Here is a 20,272-nt window from a genome sequence, read left to right as displayed (position 1 = left end):
CATTACTCAAATGTGAGCATTTTCACCTCTTGCATAATTACTAGTTTACCAGACCATCCCCCAGGCAGACAGGAAACTTCTTTAGAGCAGTCGTTTGTTCATTGTTATAATTTCAGTGGCTGCATTGCCTTGTGGAGTAAATGCTCCATAAGTGTTGAAGAAATGGCATTTCAGGGATAAACTTGTGGTTTCCACCGGGAAAGCTGTAATCAATGGTCAAATCCAGTGGAGGATTCAGAAATTTCCCTCCCTCACATTTTCCAGAATTTTTCATTCTCCCTATGCGCAAGTACAGGCCAGGCCAGCAGAGGGCAGTGTGTCAGACTACAGAACTAATTTCATGGAGGACGTTTTATAAAGACCCTGGGACAGGGTGAGTTTGTTGGTCCCTGAGACACCAGGTTATTGTCATTTGCCTAATGCAGCATATGCCGTGTTCACTCTTTTTTTCTTAAAAACATTTTTGACACATGGTGCCTGTGTTCTTCTGTATATCCAGCAGGACATTCAGGAAAGAGGGGATCTCTAGTTTCTGGCTGAAGGTCAAGTCAAGGGGAAAGCATGACTTTTTCAAAATGACTTGGGTCCTTCAGGACCATGAGATGTGCATATAAATGGCCGTTGCAGATTAACATATTGGAATATGGCTCTTTAACAGAAGGCATTCCCCGGGTTCCAAGGAGAGATTCCATGCTCATAAAAACAGCACCAAAAATAGAAGAAGTTACTCCAAACAATCCCGAATGATTTAGTGTGTTTCTGACAAGGGGAAAGACAAAGGGCATTTATTTTTCCTGCCATGAACACCAGAAAACATTAACATTATTTTTGGCAATGGAGAAGAAAATGCAAATCATTGCTGGTAGTTCATCATCAAAACCCTATAAGCCCATTCATTTTCTAGAACATGTGGAAGTATTTTGAGCATCCTTTTGGGGAAAAAGTACCAAAGGTCATCCTGAAAGCAACCATACACCTGAAAGTATTATTAATTTATAATAATATCTATGGATTACACTTAATTTTTTTACCATCTCATTTTAATAATTACGGAAATGTTTAAAAAAATCTGACATGTTGAAAACAATGTGCCCTTTAGAGCATGCCTTAGAACTCTCAATAAACATTTATTTCTTATCTACAGTGCCTTATGCACTCTGCTAATTTCATTTGCTCCCATCTTCAAAGGACTCTGTCTAGTTTCTCAACACCTAGCATGAGTGTATAGAAAATAGAAGTTGAGCTGATGGGGTCCATGATCCCCCTCCTGCTGCCTCAAGTTTTTCTTGTCCCCAGCACTGTAAGAATAAAATTAGTTGTTTATTGATTTCTTAGTAAGGGCCTAGCATTGGGAAGTGCATAAAAGGAATATGGAATCTGTTGAGGCTTAGGGAAATTCTGCAAACTTGGGGGCTAAGAATTAGCTGATAATAAAGTCTAAACTTGCTTCATTACAACATTGAGAGTCTATGGTGATAGTCAACTTGATATGTCAACTTGACTGGGCCAGAGGGTGCCCAGATGTTTCATGGAATATCATTCTGGGTGTGTCTGTAAGACTGGTTTGGGATGAGATTGAATCAGTGGACTGAGTAAAGCAGATTGCCCTCTGTGATGTGGGTGGGCCTCATCTAATCAGGATGAAGGCCTGAATAGAACAAGAAGGCTGACTCTCCCATGAGTAAGGGGGAAACTTCTCTTGCTTGACTGCCTTCGAGCGAGCATCGACACTGGTTTTCTTTCTACTTTTATTTATTTATTTTTTTCTTTAAACGTCTAGATTCAAACTGAAAAATTGGTTCTGTTTTGAATCTCAAGTCTGTTAGCCTTTGGACTGGAATTATACTATTGCCTTTCTGGAGCCTCCAGATCCATCGATCTATTGATCTATCCATCTATTTCCAATACATACGTGTGTATGTGTGTGTGTGAACAACACAGATTTGAATTGTGATTTATTTTTCCATAGATATATAGTACAGTACTACATCATTCATAGTTGGTTGAATCTGCAGATGCAGAGGCCAAATATAAATTATACATGGATTTTCAACTGTCCAAAGGGGAGAACCATAACCCTGCTATTGTTCAAGGGTAAACTGTAAACACACATCATACTGGTTCTGCTTCCTGACTAACACGTATACCTGGACCAAGCTTGGAAGAATCAGGTCATTCACTGCCTACATAAAAGGAACTCAGCATTCTTGTTTCAGATTGAAATTGAGAAAGGTGATGACTTGGGGAAAAAAGTCAGATGGTGTTTTCTTCCCATAATCACCATAATGAACCTACTTTAATAACTGAGAATGTCATGTACCAAAAATCCAAATAAATCTCCAGGGTTCATCAATAAAAGATAAAGGAGATTTTTCTCTATTAAAAACTAAAAGGATTTGAAGTGAAGTCAATCTGGCTGTGGGGGTTTTGCTTCATTTTGTTTTCTAAACCAACCTGGATTTTAACAGATTGGTACTCTTATCTTTTGGCACAGAGAATTGAGAGTCTTAGCTCAAGCCACGGAATGGAAAAGTTGGAAGTCTGCAAAACCAGCTAATGTCCTGAAAATTGACCATGCCCCCCAATCAGTTATGTCCCCCAGAGCAGCTTGCCTGAAACAGAACTTTGGTTTGACACATAAAGAAAAGACTCTGTGTGTGTGTGTGTGTGTGTGGTGGAGCAAAGAAAGTGTTGGAAGGTGGTTCTTGGTTCAATCAACAGTATCTAAAGAATGACCTAAGATACAAAGAATTACCTTAGGATTTATATCTACTCAGCCTGTTACCAGAAAGGCCACAGTGTCATCTCAGTTTTTGATACTTTCGTTGTTCTAAATGAGAAAAACCTTTTCTCTTTTGCTTTTTAAAAAATGTGTCCTTGTTTCTGAGCAGTTCTAGCTTTCTAAACTTTTATTGAAAGGCCATGATACCTCAGCCATAATTTTGAAGACTCTGATACCCACCAATAATTTCCAATCTCGAGGAATAATCTGTATGTGAAGGAGGAGGTGTAAGTAGTGGTGAGTTGTGGCATTGGACAGACCTGGATTTTACTCCTGGGTCTACTGTCTGTGTACACTTGAGCACATTTCTTAACTGTCTAATCCTCAGTTTCTTCTTCTAGAAAATGGGTTTATAATAGTACTTACCTCACCGAGATAGTAGAAGAAAGAATTGAGACAATGTATCTATGTGCTTAGTATAGGAGTGGACATGTGTAAGTGTTAAATAACTGTTAATGATGATAAGTGTGTTGTCGGCAAAATAAACTCACACATAGTAACAATCAGACCACATTATAAAACATAATGCTGTGTCACTGGATATGGTATTCTCCAACCTCTCCTTAAAAAGCCGCATACCAGGCTCAGCGGAAATGAATTGGACTAGCATCCAAGAAGACGCAGGTTCAATATCTGGCCTCGCTCAGTGGGTCAAGGATCCAACATTGCCATGAGCTGTGGTGTAGGTCACAGACACAGCCTGGATCCTGTGTTGCTGTGGCTGTGGCATAGGCCAGCAGCTACAGCTCTGATTCAACCCTAGTCTGGGAACCTCCATATGCCGCGGGTATGGCCCTAAAAAGACAAAAAAAAAAAAAAAAGTCACATACCATATGCTAAGTCCTACTGCTAAATACTCAACTTATTTATGTATTTTTAATTGACAAATACATTCAGCTTGTCATAAACAATATGTGTGAATCACAAACAATGTGTTTTTTCCAGTAAACAACATAAAACTAAAACTACTAAAATGTGTGTCTGAGTGTCTCACTTAGAACCATCTCATGCCTCCCTAGCCATCCACATATCACATTTTAGGAATAAAGAAAAAAAAAGTGACTATAAAGAAAAGCAGATAAACATATCCTGAGGAAGCCTCCACAGAGGAGGTGGATGGGAGCAGGGGCTTGTGGATAAATAAAATCAAAAAACTCAGGTAAGGAAGAATTGTAAATGAATGAACAAATCAATTCATCACCAGGTCAACTAGATCTCTGGGCATCAACGAGGCAAAGGAATAGAAAAAACAAAAATGCTGTTAAATGTTCTTGAAGTGTTTTGTTGTCCCATAGCTGATCAGAAACAAACTATCATAAGCAGGAAACTTACAGACATTATTGCTTTGTTCTTTTATGGGGGACACTGAAAATTGAAAAAAAAAAAAACAAAAAACCAAACACAAAACAATAATTTGTAAAACTACTTTCCCACACTGCCACTTTCGCAATATGTGTCCTAGACAAGTAACTTCCTCTAAGCTTTTGTTTCCTCATCAGTAAAATGTATATGTAATATGTTGTATAATAGGTACATATAATGACATATGTGTAAATATCATGATATGTAAGATGCATATATAATGATGTATATGTATATATAATGAAATGTAGTATGTTATATAATATATATATTTTTTCTTTTCAGGGCCACACCTGCAGCATATGGAAGTTCCCAAGCTAGGGGTCAAATCAGAACTGCAGCTTCCAGCCTATTCCACAGCCATAGCAATGCCAGATCAAGCTGCGTTTGCGACCCACACTGCAGTTCACAGCAAAGCCAAATCCTCAACCCACTGAGTGGGGCCAGGGATCGAACCCACAACCTCATGGGGACTAGTCGGGTCTGTTACCACTGGCCACAACAGGAACTCTGGTAATATATAATATGTTATATAATATGATATGCAAGGCATTTCTCATTGCCCCATTGAGCTCTCAATGGTGACTGTTATTATACCAATTTATCACAGTAGGAGCTCTAAGTTTCAGCACTTAGGTAACAACAGAGGATTTATGCCTGGCAAAGGAAATATTCCCATTGACTGTATGTAAGTACTTGAGCCTCAAGGTAAGAAAACTTAGTTGCCTCTGAAAGAACACAGTGGTTAATCTTCACACTTTTGATGCATCAATGGAATACGAGCTCCCATTCCCACTCTTCTCTCAAGGACTTTGGGTATTTTAAATGGAAATCCTGCTCACAAAATAATGCGTCATGCAACTAAATGTGTTCGGGTTTGCTCTGCACCCTGAAGACACACTTAGGTTTTACAGCAGAAACTCTATTCATTCATGGATGGAGCAAGGAGTGGTTGCTCCATGAGCTAAGGGGACAGTTTCTAGTGGATACAATCACCGTCCCTATTTCAATTTGTTAGCTGAAGTAGAAAAGCAGCCCTTTTACTAAATTTTATGGGGTTACAGTAGATTTACAATGTTGTGTTAGTTTCAGGTGTACAGAAAAGAGATTAAGTTATATATATATATATATATATATATATATATATGCACACATATATATACACACACATATAAAACATATATTATATATGCACTATATATATATATTAACATCTACCTATATACATACACACACATTCTTTCTCATATTCTTTTCCCATATAGGTTATTACAGAGTACAAAGTGGAGTTCCCTGTGCTACATAGTAAGTCTTTCTTTGTTGAGTAATTATGTTACATATAACAGTATGGATACATCAATCCCAAACTCCTAAAGCAGCCTTGTTCTTAACATGGTTTTGCTGTTCTTGATTTTCATAAACTACCAGAAACCTGAAAATTCATTTAAAGGGAACTGTCAGAAGCAAGAGAGTAAGACCCTAAAATCTGAGGAAAATCTACATGTACAAATATGGTTTAATGGGAAAAGAGTATTTTACCATTATGTTTTTTTTTTTTTTTTAAATCTCTTAGTACGTCCAGAGGTTCCTTTTGGAGGAACTCAAGATACTTTGTGGGGAAAAGAAAAAGCTTTTAAGATTCCTACAAGACAGGTATGAAGACAATACTCCTATTTTGCAAAGGAGCACAATTATGTGATTTTCGACAATCTTTGCTTTCCTCCAGAGTTGAAGAGTTTGAGAACTATGTTGCCTATAGCAACTGCTTAAATCTCAGTGATTGAAAATATTCACCAGCTTGGGCAAGGGACAGTCACCTCTTTAAACCAGATCAGGGCAACTTTTGTGATCTTTCTTCCAAGACAAGAAAGCATCCAATCTATGTCTTTGCCTCGCTTTGTTTGTGAAAGATCTCTTCTCATAAACACTTCCTTTCCTTTCTTTCTTCTCCTTTTTATTTATTTTATTTTTTTTAGGGCTGCACCCACGGCATATGGAAGTTCCCTGGGCTAAAGGTCAAACTGGAGTGACAGCTGCCGACCCACGTGACCTACAACCACAACAATGCTGGATCTGAGCTACATTTGCAAACTTCAGCACAGCTCACAGCAACACCAGATCCTTAACCCACTAAGCGAGACCAGGGGTTGAACCTGCATCCTCATGGATACTAGCTGGGTTTGTTACCACTGAGCCACAGTGGCAGCTCCTTCCTTTCCTCTTTTTAAAACAACCCCATTCAGTGTATTCGCTGTGACCACAGACCACTCATTCTTCTAAGAGATGAAGGTATTGTACACAAAGCCAAATCGTATTGCTATTTCAGGGTGTCTAAAATAAGAACATGTGGAGTTCCCTGGTGGTGCAGTGGGTTAGAGATCCAGCGTTGTCACTGCTGTGGCTTGGGTCACTGCCATGGCACAGGTTCAATCCCTGGCCCCAGAACTTCTGCATGCCGCGGGTGTGGCCAAAACCCAAAAAACAAAAACAAAATAAAATATCACACACAGGGATCCCCATGGCAGGGTCAGCTAAACCTCTCCTTACCCCTCTGAAGGAGGGAGGCTCAGTGGCTTTGCAAGAAGTGTTCACATGAAGGATGGATGGCATGGAAGAGTGAGGACTCTTGGTTGTGCCTGAAAATCCTTTGAAACGTGACCTTCCCATGGCCATTCTGAAATCCTTTTCCTGGCCTTGGCTTTATTGCCACTCCCTGACATAGTAATGCTTACAGACAATCCTAGGGCAAGAAAAGACCCCTGAGAAGGGCCGTGGATGGCATTGTGCTGGGTAAGTCAGCATCCCGGGAAAATCAGCAGGAACAGAAAACTCACACTGAGTCACCTGCACTGATTGGGAGGAGGCAATTTTGTGGATAGGAGTCAAAGAGATGACTCGTTGTGGGGGTGACAGGGCCCCAAGGCTGAGTCTACCTGCCACAAGCAAATTGGGAAGGCACCGGTATTCAAGAGTGAGTACAAAAGGCTGCCTGACTCCCCCTCAGTCGTGACTCTTTCACAGAGATGCTCAGAGGCTAGAACCCCCTTGCAGGAGAGTTAGTCAGACTAACTGATCAATCAGGATGCTTGTATCACCGCAACAGTGCCCAAGGGGGTTCGAAAAGAAGAAACCGATTCCACGGCCATTGAGAACCATGGACAGAGACAAACCCAACTACGGAAAGATGGGACAACCCAGACCCCACATCCTTTCCCCTTTCGTTATGCCCTGAAAGAAAAGTCACCTTTTGGAAGTCCCATATTTTCTTTTTTTCTAAAGTCCCTGGTAGGATCTCAGATCTAGTTCATTCTCCTGAGTGGGCCATTCTAGTGGACAGTGGAAGTCCCACTGAATATCCATCTTTTCTATTTACCTACCCCTCCCTTTCTCTCTATCCATATCTCTCTATCTACCTATCTATCATCTATCTATCTATCTCTATATCATCTATCTATCTATCACCTATCTATCCATATCTATCTATCTATCCTTATCTATCCATATCTATCTATCTATCTATCTATCTATTATCTATCTCTCTATCCATATCTATCTATCTCTCTATCTCTCTATCTATCTATCCCTATCTATCTATCTATCATCTGTCTCTCTATCATCTATCATCTATCTATCCATATCTATCTATCCATCCATCTATCATCTATCTATCTGTCTCTCTATCCATATCTATCTATCTATCTATCTATCTATCTATCTATCTCTCTATCCATATCTATCTCTCATCTCTCATCTATCTATCTATCTCTCTATCTATCATCTATCTATCCATATCTATCTATCTGTCTATCTATCTATCTATCTATCTGTCTATCTATCTATCTATCTATCTACCTATCTATCTATCTATCATCTATCTATTTCTAGCTCCCTCTACCCCCCCTTTCTCTCTTTCTCTCCTTCTCTCTCTCTGCCTCTAAAGCTCACATGTTATCTCAACATCTCATATGTAAGAAATCACTAGGGGAAGTCAGGAATCGACTGCACTCTGAACAGGAAGGAAGGCATGGTGCTGGGGAGGAAAGGCAGATCTGAGAGACCCCACACTTCTGGTTATCTTCACCTGGTCACCAGGGCACCCCTGATTTTGGTATTTATGGCTGAGATCCCTCTAGTAAGGGTTCCATAAATGCACCCCCAGGGTAAAGCCAGTTTGGGGCAGGAGCTCCCCGAGAGGACGGAATGAGAGTTGCACAAAGGAAGGAAGGGAGGACCACAGAATCTGAGCCCTGAGGTTTCCTGTGCAGAGCAATACCCTGCCCCCTGCTGCTCCAGGGCTGCCCTCGTGGAGGCTCCTTGGAGGGCAGAGGCTCCTTGAAGGGCCAAACCATCTCTGTCTCCTTTCCTACAAGTATCACGCTGTGGTCAGCATGGACAGGGCGGGGGGAGGCATCTGACATAGAAACAACATAGATATATAGGTGATGGGTAGAGGATAGATAGATAATAGATGGATGATAGGTATATAGGCAGATAGATAGATAGACAGAAAGACAGACATACAGGCAGATAGAAAGATAGATAGATGGATAGATAGTTGACAGATAGATAATAGATGGATGATAGTAGGTAGACAGATGACAGATGATAAATGTGATAGATAGGTGATAGATACATAGATGATAGACAAATGGATGGTCTATAGATAGCTAGATGGATGAATATATTGGATAAATAATTAGATAGACATAGCTAAATGTAAATGTTTATAATTGTATTTCTGAGAACTTGATTTCCTTTTCAAATGCTAGTGAAAATCTAAATTAAAGCTTGGCTGCCATCAGCAGCAGAGTTAGAGGCCCTTTAGGCTTTCATGACCCCTGTCAATATCGCCGACCTGACAATTAGCACACTGTGCACCTGCGCTACTTGTTAGTATCCAGATCCTCCCCTTTCCGGGATTACGCTTTCTTTTAATGTTTAAATAAAACCCCTTAACACAATTTCTCTGTGACAACTCTCACACACACACTTCCAGGACTTTGGTGGAATGTCCAGCGAAGGTTGATAGTTTTCATGGTCGTCTCTTCTTATTTCGAACTCCCGAAATATGCTATTTCACAACATTTTTTTTCCTCTTTTTTAAAGTTGTATTGAAGTACAGCTGAGGTCCAAGGGTGTGATTTTTTTCTGCAGCACAGCACAGGGATTCAGTTCTACATGGACACAGATCTGTTCTCTTTCAGATTCTCTTTCCACAGAGATGATCTCAGAATATCGGGCAGAGTTCCCTGCGCTCTAGAATAGGTCCCCACTGGCCAGCCTTTCGGTCCACACAGATTTTCTTAAAGGACGGCACCCATCTTTTCTCCTATGTTCCTCTCCCTCTTTCCCCTTCTCCTTTGTTAAAGGAGAATTTGTAAAATTGAAATTGGGATATTCACACCAATATACAGTGAACCAACACCAAAGATTTGGCTTAACTTCAATGATTGAGGGGCCAGCAAGATGTTACCACTGCTTCAAATAAGAATCATGACGACCACATGTTTATAGGCTGGACAGAATTTTATGGATCAAAGCAAAAGTGGCCAAAACCACATAAGCCACTGTATCCTTCCCTCTGCCCTGCCCCCGCCTTTGCACGTTTGGAAACAGGAATCATTTGTATGGCTGCTGCCATTCTATCAACAGGGTCGTGAAACAGCTCAAAGACCAGGGAAGCTGCTGATCACACAGAGGCAGCTCCAGAGGCTCAGTCATCTTTTTTTCCCACTACAAAATCTTTCATAATTTTTCTGGACATATCTCCCCCCTTTGTTCTCCAAGAAAGCTATTTTTTAAAATAAAAGGTTTTTTTGTTTTTGTTTTTTGTTTTGTTTTTTTTTAAGGCCATGCCTGCAGCCTATGGAAGTTTCCAGGCTAGGAGTTGAGTAGGAGCTGCAGCTGTGGCCTACAGAGCTGCAGCAACACAGGATCTGAGCCACATCTGTGACCTATGCCACAGCTTGTGGCAATGCTGGATCCTTAACCCACTGAGTGAGGCCAAGGATCAAACCTGCATCCTCATGAAGACTATGTCGGGTTCTTAACCTGCATTTTTTAAAACATGTTATATTGAAGTTCAGCATGCTTAAACTTGATACACTAATGGACAATTTAAAGCAAAGCAAGAGATAACTTAGAATTGAACTCTGGATGTCACTTGACTTTGAACCCCTCAGTCATCTGTAGCAAAGAAACTTTCTCATCAGCCTCCTTTCTCCTCAGAGAAGGGCTTCCTTCACCAACCTTCTATCTTCTCTTCACGCAGACATTTCCCCTCTTTTATCCACCAGGAGGCCTGTCTCTCTCCCTCCGAAATTTATTCACAGCATCTAAAGGCTCGTTAGATGTTTTCCCTTAGAAAGACCATTTTTCTACTTCAGCTATATTCTGTCCTTCTAGGGCGGTCTCTCAGAAACTCTGTCTGCTTTGACAGTTGGAGCCTTTCTCTTCTGCTCACACCAAAATTCAGGCTCTTTGAGAATGTTCTTGAGGTTTCCAACACTTAGCACACAGTGAGTCAATAAAATCTTGTTCTTTTATCACTTAGAGAAACAAACCCAAAGGAGTCCAATTTGAACTCAGAGGCCTTCTTTCATTCTGCTCCAGGCCCTCAGCTTTCCACATCAAGATCTAATCTGGGGGAGTTCCCATTGTGGCTCAGTGGCAACGAATCCAACTAGTATCCATGAGGATGCGGGTTCGATCCCTGGCCTCACTCAGTGGGTTAAGGATCCGGTGCCTCGAGCTATGTTGCAGGTCTCAGACGCAGCTCAGATCCTTGATTTGACCCCTAGCCTAGGAACTTCCATATGCTGCAGGTGCAGCCATAAAAAGAGAGAGAGAGAAAAAAAAAAGATCTAATCTGGTTCCAACTCTTTCTAAATCTGAGTATGCACTGTTCTTCCTGAGGGAACTTAATTCTAAATGGATGTGAAAAGAGCCTCTTCTCCAAGTTCAAGTATCCTTTCCACAGTCCACCTTCCTTGGCTAGCCTGCGGGTGGGTCAGGGCAAGACAGAAAAACTGACTGATCATTTGGAAGAATGACCATCAGAAGAAAGAGACATGCACCCCCCATGTTCATGGCAGTACAATTCATAATTGCTAAGACCTAGAAACAACCTAAGTGTCCAATGACAGATGAATGGATTAAGAGGTGGTACATATACACAAATGAATACTACTCAGCCTTAAAAAGAACTCTATAATGCCATTTGCAGCAACATGGATGCAACTAGAGATTCTTATGCTAAGTGAAGTAGTCAGAAAAAGAAAGACCAATACCAGGGGATATCACTTATATGTGAAACCTAAAATAGGCAAAAACGAACCTATCTACAAAACAGAAACAGACTCACAGACGTAGAGAACAGACTTGTGGCTGCCAAGAGGGGAGGGGAGGGAGTGGGATGGATGAGGAGTTTGGGGCTGGTAGATGCAAACTACTACATTTGGAATGGGTAAGCAATGAGGTCCTACTGTATGGCACAGGGAACTATGTCCAGTCTCTTGGGATAGACCAGAATGGAAGATTATATGAGAAAAAGTATATATATATATGTATGACTGGGTCACTATGCTCTACTGCAGAAAGTGACATAACCCTGTATATCGACTCGACTCTAATAAAATTTTTTTAAGAAGAAAAAAAGAAGAGCTACCAAAGGACTCAAACACAGTGCATCTTGTTCTTTAAATCAGGCTTTTGATGTATTTCCAGGGCTTTTTGATGTATTTCCGGAATGCAACTCGCTCAACACTCAACCTTGTGACTGTAGAAGCTAAGCTTTCTCTTTTTACAAAAATAAGAAAAAGACACTTAGGAAAAGATGACTTTGCTTACAAAATAACTGCAGCAAACACAGAGACATCCTTGAGAGAAAGGCCGCATTAAGGCCTGGTGATGGATGTGTGTACACGGGTAACTGAGTCAGTGTGTCGTTCAGCAGAAATGATCAGAACATTGTACATCAACTCTACTGCGATAAAACTTTTAAAAAATGAAAAAAAAAAATGAAGAGGAACTGGGAGCCAGGGTCTGCATTTGCTTTCAGGTATGCATCTACTTCTTCTTTTTTATTTTTATTTTTTTAGGTGTGTGCATGTTGCAAACTCTAATATCTGGAGGTGAGGTGTACAGACAGGAAAATTAAGTGGGTAAAGTTGGGCTGGCTGAAGGTAGAGATGGTATAAGTACTGAGATGATGGTTTTGGCATTTGAAGAGGAAACGGCTCCTGAAAGGTCTGAGGTTGGTACTTGGCAATGGTCAACATGGTCTCTGTCTTGGGACTAAACACCCCAGCGTTTCCCCAGGTTTTCCAGACCTTTCTGAAAGAAGGAAAGGAAAGGGGTTCTATATCCTAGCCCTCCTCACTTACATGAGATCTTCACAATTATGCGAGGGAGCATTCTTATCTTAAATTTGCAGATAATAAAAAGTTAACTAGGAGTTCCCATCATGGCGCAGTGGAAATGAATCCGACTAGGAACCATGAGATTGCAGGTTTGATCCCTGGCCTCGCTCAGTGAGTTAAGGAGCCGGCGTTGCCATGAGCTGTGGTGTAGGTCGCAGATAGGGCTCAGATCTGGTGTTCCTGTGGTTGTGGCGTAGGCCAGCGGCTATAGCTCCGATTAGACCTCTAGCCTGGGAATCTCCATATGCTGAGGGTGTGGCTCTCAAAAAAGAAAAAAAAAAACAAAAAAAAACGGTAACTCAAAAACATCAACTGGTTGGTCCAAGGGCACTTGATAAAGATCCCAGGTTTTGGTGCAGGTTCCTGGAATGCTAAATCATATATTCCCATTCTGTTTTCTACTGTCTGCTGCAGCTAGTAGATTGGTCAAAAAATATAAATATATAATCTTAAAAGTGCTCAGAGATTCAGAAAACATCATGTTATAGGATCTGTAGGCCATATATCAGAGGCAGAAGGAAAAGCAAGAAGTAATTGTTAGCAGGTTCATATACTTAGTCAATGGAAAGGGTCTTCTATTTAGTTTCCTTTGCATATTTCAACAACAGGACCCAATCTCTACTCCAATGGTCATGGTCCTAGCCCAAGCCCTAATCATTAGACGCGTGAATTGCTATAGAAACTTCTCCCCAGGCTTTGTGACCCAACCCAGGTCAACCTTCAAGCCCCACCAACACTGCCCACCACCTGCCTCAAACTGCAGGGCCATCCTATCCAAGGCATCTGTGTCATTCTCTTTCCATTGCTTTCTCATCCCATTGTCCTGGCCCATCCCTCACAGATCTTCCTCTTCTCTGAATTCCCTTGAGCACGTTGCATTCTCTTTTCCTAATTAGATGCTGATCCCTTTGAAGGGACCAAGTCTCAAGATTTGGTATGGGATATGTCTGTCTATGCAGTATCTGGCATGGTGCTGAGCTCAGAGCAGGACAACAGTCAGAAATTAGCCCAGGACAAAATGCTGTCGAAAAGTGAATAAATGCAGAATATTAACCCAGAGAAAGTCAGAATATTGACCCAGGACAAAATGCTTTTGAAAAGTGAATAAATGCATTGTGTGCGGCGTAAATGGGAAGAAACAGAAATGGACATTTGAAAGATGTGCCCAGTGTTGGTCAAAGGCAATGATCTATGAAAATGATTTTGGCACCACTGATTCTACTCTCAAGGATAGCAGGACAAACACGTTAATATACTTCTCTTTATCACAATGATTCACCAAATACAGAGTCAGAGGCTCTTGAGAGTGGACCCTCCCAGCACTATTGTCCTCCTCACAGCCTCCCTCTGCCACAGGTCAGCCCTGGCAATAGACAACTTTCCAGGTCCATGTCTTCCCTGCAAGGACAGAGCTTAGATCTAGAATATATGGGGTCAATCTCAAGCACCACCAGTTCCCTAAGCCTGGCAGGTGATGGAGGCAAGGCAGTCGCAGTGTGGGAAACAACAGTGATACACAAGGTGGCCCGACAGGAACTTGCTTCTCACTGGCTCACTGAGGAGACTCATCCAGAATGGCAGATGGCTAGGGGAGGGGGAAGGAGTGGGATGGATGGGGAGTTTGGGGTTAATAGATGCAAACTATTGCATTTAGAATGGATAAGCAATGAGGTCCTACTCTATAGCACAGGGAACTATAGCCAATCACTTGTGGAGCTAATATGAGAAAAGGAATGTATATGTATGTATGACTGCGTCACTTTGCTGTACAGCAGAAATTGGCACAACCATTGTAAATCAACTATACTCTAATAAAAAAAAATGTTTTTTAGGGAGTTCCCATCACAGCTCGATGGTCACAAACCCGACTAGGATCCATGAGGACTCAGATCCGACCCGTGGCCTCACTCAGGGGTTGGGGATCTGGCATGGCCATGGGCTGTGGTATGGGTCACAGACGCTACTCGGATCCTGCGTTGCTGTGGCTCTGGTGTAGGCTGGCAGCTGCAGCTCTGATTTGACCCCAGCCTGGGAATTTCCATATGTCATGGGTGCAGCCCTAAAAAGGCCAAAAAAAAAAAAAAAAGAAAAAAGGATTATTTTTAAATGGCAGATGGGACACTGAGACAACACCTAAATTGAGCACCAGCTGGATGGAGGCCCTTGCCAGGGTGCCTGGATTGAGGACTTCTGAGAACAACAGTTGGTACTGTCAGTTCAAATGGTCACGGTCAGAGAAGAGTAGATGCCAGTGCAGGGTGTAAAGAGGATATGGGAGAGGGCAAGGTCACTATGCAAGGATGTGGGGGAACCCTTAGATGGGCACTGAAACTCAAAGAGATGTTGACCTACTTTAGAAGAATGCTGCATATCTGCGAGTCCGCGTCAATGAAATTCCAGTCACCTCATCCCTCCTGCCTTTACTTCGGAGCTCTCGAGAATCCCTCCGACTTGCAGAAGATGCCATGTGACCACCCCCATCCAACCCACTCTCCCATGTGTGGCCTTAATGGGCTTTGACTCAAACTCTATTTGGCTCCCCATTCTTTGTCCTCCGCAACCCACAACCAGTTCCAACCGCTCACAGAATTTCTTGATAGTTTCTTCATGATTTAGCTGAACTTTCCAAATATATAGCTTTTTAAATACTAACTTAAAATACCATAATGTTTTCCTCTTATAGATCCCTTTATACACTTGCTAAAAAGTGAATCCCCAATGGCTTGTTTGTTCATTTATTCATTCAACAAACACTTCCCAAGCACTTACAACCTGCCAGGCACTATGCCAAGCTCTGGGAAAACCATTTAATAGGACTGAGTTATTCCCTCAGGGAGCTTACACAATCCCTACTGAAGGATGAAACTTTCAATTGTCTTATTTTATATATACATACACATATATACACATACACACATGCAATACTATATATTATACATGTAATACTTGTATATAGTATTATATCTATACATATATTACATATTATACATGATTACATAATATACATGTATTATTACGTCTATGTATATATGTTATATATTATGTATATAGTTAATATATAAAATATATACATACATTACATATTATATATTACACACACACACACATATAGACACAATACATACACAATATCTGTACATTGGCCATGCCTGTGGCATGCAGAAGTTCCTGGGCCAAGGATCAAACCTGTACCACAGCAGTGACAATGCCAAATCCTTAAACCCGCTGAGCTACCAGGGAACTCCATCTTATTATATTTCACTGATAGACAAAAGACTGCTCTGATTCCATCACAGATTACCCCATAAAACTTCGTAAAAACTTTAAAACAAGCACTGAGTACCAACAGATGACGACTGTGTTTTACTCACCTTTAAAGGAAGGCTGAAGGAGAACTTAGGGGCATCTCTTAAGATATGAAGTTCAGTGTGGATGAAGACACTTTAGTTTGCCCCATGCCAACTTAAGATGTTCCCAAACCAGTCATCCCACCTGAAATCTGCCTGTGAACCGGTCAGAACCCTACCGTTTAGGGGGAAATGATCTTATGGGGGTTTATATCCAACGGCTCCTTCCTACATAAGACCTTTGTTTTTGATACTCTGTAATTTATACAGCTATATAGTGTACTAAGCCCACCCCCAAAATACAGCCTGGGGAAAGTTGATGATTAAAGGCGTTGCTGTGAGTGCCGTGTAGGTCACAGATGCGGCTTGGATCTCGAGTTGCCGTGGCTGTGGTGTAGGCTGGCAGCTGCAGCTCCCATTTGACCCCTAGCCCCGGGGAACTTCATAGGCTGTGGGTGCCACCCTAAAAAGAAAAGGAAGGAAGGAAGGAGGGAGGGAAAGGAGAAAGGAAGGAAAGGAGGGAGGTGAGAAAGGCAGGCAGACAGGCCGTTGACCCGGATCAGAGGTACAGGAGACCAGTATGTTCTGAAATATTCAGAGATCAGGCCACTAAGCAAAGCACGCCCGTCTTTTATGCAATGATGATGACTTTTAATCTACGGGTCCTCGGAATCGGCTCCAAAAGGGAGCTTTGAACTCTCGCATTGGGCACCCTTCCCAGGAGCTCCACTTATCTTCTGCGGCCATGGGCCAACCAATGACAGCTCAAGGATGAAGTTGAGCTGTGTTTGTTTGAAGTGCTTGGTGAATTCTGGCTCCATGTTCCGGGGTCGTCCCCACAAGCTGAGCTCGTTCCAGCCAACGGGAGGGCTTTTTTTTTGTTTTTTTCCCCCTGAAAACAGTTTTGGCCCACGAATCAGAGTGCAGGTTCCAATGCTGCCACTTTACCTTCCTTCATAGATACTGCAAGTTCCCGGGAAAGTAACAGCTGGCTTTCCACATTAAATTAAGTGCCTGTGATAAGCGGGCCTGCTCCTTGGTGAAACATTTCCTTTAAAAACAGAACATATTCTTCGGGCCGCATCCACCAAACGCTACACTTGGAAACTAATAAACAGTCTTAGGCAAAAACAAGACAGGACTAGGGCCCCTCAGTCACGGTCCTGGCTTGACAAAAATGGATGCTTGAGAAAACATAAATACAAAACAGAATATCATTCAAGACACAATGCTATTAAAATCACAGTCTATCAGTGACTAGCCTTGTATGGCACTTAACAAAAAGCAATTCCTCAACATGTCATGGTTTGATCAGCTCTCAAAAGCAAGGCATCTAGGAGTTCTCCTTGTGGCTCAGGGGTTTAGGAACCCAACTAGTATCCATGAGGATGCAGGTTTGATTCCTGGCCTTGCCCTTGGGTTAAGGATCAGGTGCTGCCCCAAGCTGTGGGGTAGGTTGCAGATGCAGTTCAGATCCCCAGCCAGGGATCTTCCATATGCCAAAGGCAGGGCCCTAAAAAGAAAAGAAACGAAAAAAGGCATCTACTTCTTGTTATTTTATCCCAGTGTCAGCCTCTGTCCCAGAGGAGGACAAGATGCCCACAAGATTCTCCTGAGTCAAAAAAAACTTCCCTTGAGAGTTCCCTAGTGGCTTAGTGGTTAAGGACCTGGTGTTCTCATTGCTGTGGCACAGGTTTGATCCTTGGCCCGGGTACTTCCACATGCTGTGGGCATATCCCCCCAACCCTGGCCCCCCCCCAAAAAAAACTTCCTTAAATCTGCCACCAATTCCATATTTGTTTGGCTCAAGCTCATCTCTGAAGCTGCACACCCCCCCTAGGAAGAATAAACATAGCAGATGTTTTGCACACAGTATCCAAAGCGCTAATATACTCAATGAATTCAGCTGCTCTGAGGAAAAGGAGGTGGTGATGGGAGGGGGGGAGAGGGAGAGAGCAAGAAGGAAGGCGCTCTTGACATGGACCATTTGGGAGGGGCTGGGCCCTTGAAGCTTGGACTAGTGCAAAGGAATCAGCACACACTTCCTCATGGGTAGCTTCTGGAAGGGAGAGAGAGAGGGCGTCTGGAGGCAGAAGCGGGGGTATGGAGCCATTTCAGGGCAAAGCCTGTCTTCCTTGACATCTTCCTAGGTCTCTGGAGGCTTCCATTTCTACCTTAATACCATGGGAATTAAAAACATTTAAAAATACCCCAGGAATTAAAATTTTACAAATTGAAAGGAAAAAACCCCAGGAGGTCCTGTTGTGGCTCAGTAGGTTAAAGACCTGACTAGAGAATGTGGGTCCAATCCCTGGCCTCACTCGGTAGGTTAAGGATCCAGCACTGCCACAAGCTGTAGCCTAGGTCACCGATGCAGCTTGGATCTGGCATTGCTGTGGCTGTGGTGTAGGCTGGCAGCTGCAATTTTGATTCAACCACTAGCCTGGGACGTTCCATATGGGGCAGGTGGCCCTAAAAAAAAAAGAAAGAAAAAAGAATCTGATTTTTTCTTTTCTATAAGTAGAGAAGTTACTAAGTTTCAGTGCCTGACAAGAGAGCTTCCTGAAGTTCATGGCAAAGGTAACTGTTGAGCCAAGTAGAGTGAGGGATACCTGGTCCCCTGGGGAATGAGCAAGTTGATTTTGACGAAAGCAACTAAACATCCATCTCCAGCCCAACACTGCTTTGTGTCCGGTCATAGCCGACATAGGGTGAGTTTTGATGGAGACGTTGATCTCTCCCACCATTTATCATCCCTCAAGGGAAAAAGCCTGGCAGGTTCAGGCAAACATGAAGGATGCAGAGATGGGGGTCAAGAAGGAACAGATTGGAAGAGCCCTGGATGTGATGATCAGGGCATGGGTTTTCTTTTTTTTTTTTTTTTGTCATTTCTTGGGCTGCTCCCATGGCATATGGAGGTTCCCAGGCCATGGGTCGAATTGTAGCTGGCCGGCCTACGCCAGAGCCACAGCAACGCAGAATCCAAGCCGCGTCTGCAACCTACACCACAGCTCACGGCAACGCCGGATCCTTAGCCCACTGAGCCAGACCAGGGATCGAACCCGCCACCTCATGGTTCCTAGTCGGATTTGCTAACCACTGAGCCAGGACGGGATCTCCAGGGAATGAGTTTTCTGAATGAGATGGAAATCCTTGGAGGGTTGTGAGCAGAGAGTGCCATGCTCTGACATGGACAAGAGGTTCTGGCTGCTGTGCTGACAAGTCTTGCTGCGAGAGCTGGGGAGGAATTGCTTTTACTCTCTTAAACCCGCACTCAGCTCCCTGCCTCCATGCAGGATGTTGCTCTTTCTTGAGCATCTCTGAGGAGGTGTATCTCAAAAGCACCCAACGACATACCAATCGTGGTATATATTATATTTTAATACGTATGCTTATATAAATTGACTAAATATGTTGTTGGGGACTTTCACCTGGTTTGTCATTATGCAAACCGGGAGGATAATCTGGCCTCTGTCTCCTCATCCATCCGCTGGAGCATTTGAACCAGGGCATTCGTTCGTTCATTTGATCACATGTGTATGAATAAGTATTTCTAATAAGAGCTGGAAGATGCCATTTCTCGTCATAGGCTACTAGTTAGAGACTAGTAAGTGTGCAAAGAAGGGAGATATGTGCTTTGTTTTATTTTGATGAGTGGAACAGAGCAGTTTTAAAATTCTGATGGAAAGGACCTGTAAGATAGGAAGACATGGAGGATTCAGGAGAGAAAAGAAAATCTGGAGATTGCACTCTCTGAAAAGGAGGGGCGTTGGGAAGCCCAGGGAGAAAAGGGAATTCCTTTGGGATAAAAAGGTTTAATAAAAATACATAAGGATCATACGTTTTCCGTTTGGAAGGTGAGATAACAGCCATAAAAAAAGCTACACATTTCCCTCAGAAGACGATAAGGTCACTTGTTGAGAGGGAGGAGGATGCTATGGGGTAGAAAGAGTGAGAAAAACACTCAGTGACGTCTTGAAATAGCCACTGTGGAGAACAGGACAATGACAGCCCAGGGTATTTTTTTTTTTTTCCTAATTTTTTTTTTTAATGGCTGCTCCTCCCACATGGGCATTCCCAGGCTAGGGGTTGAAATAGAGCTGCATCTGGAACCTACATCACAGCCTCAGCACCACCAGATCCAAGCTGCCTCTGCGACCTATGCCGCAGCTTGTGCCAGTGCTGGGTCCTTAACCCAGGGAGCAAGGCCAGGCATCAAACCTGCATCCTCATGAACACTCTGTTGGGGTCTTAACCCACTGAGCCACAATAGGGGAACTCCAAGATTCCAGGGTTTAATGTCTTGTTGTGTCCATCTATACTTGTGATTTTTTTTTCCCCAGAGGGCAGGAATGTGTGGA

The sequence above is a fragment of the Phacochoerus africanus genome, chromosome 12 (assembly GCF_016906955.1).
Source record: "Phacochoerus africanus isolate WHEZ1 chromosome 12, ROS_Pafr_v1, whole genome shotgun sequence".
Taxonomy (NCBI): Eukaryota; Metazoa; Chordata; class Mammalia; order Artiodactyla; family Suidae; genus Phacochoerus; species Phacochoerus africanus.
This window is presented reverse-complemented; position numbering follows the sequence as displayed.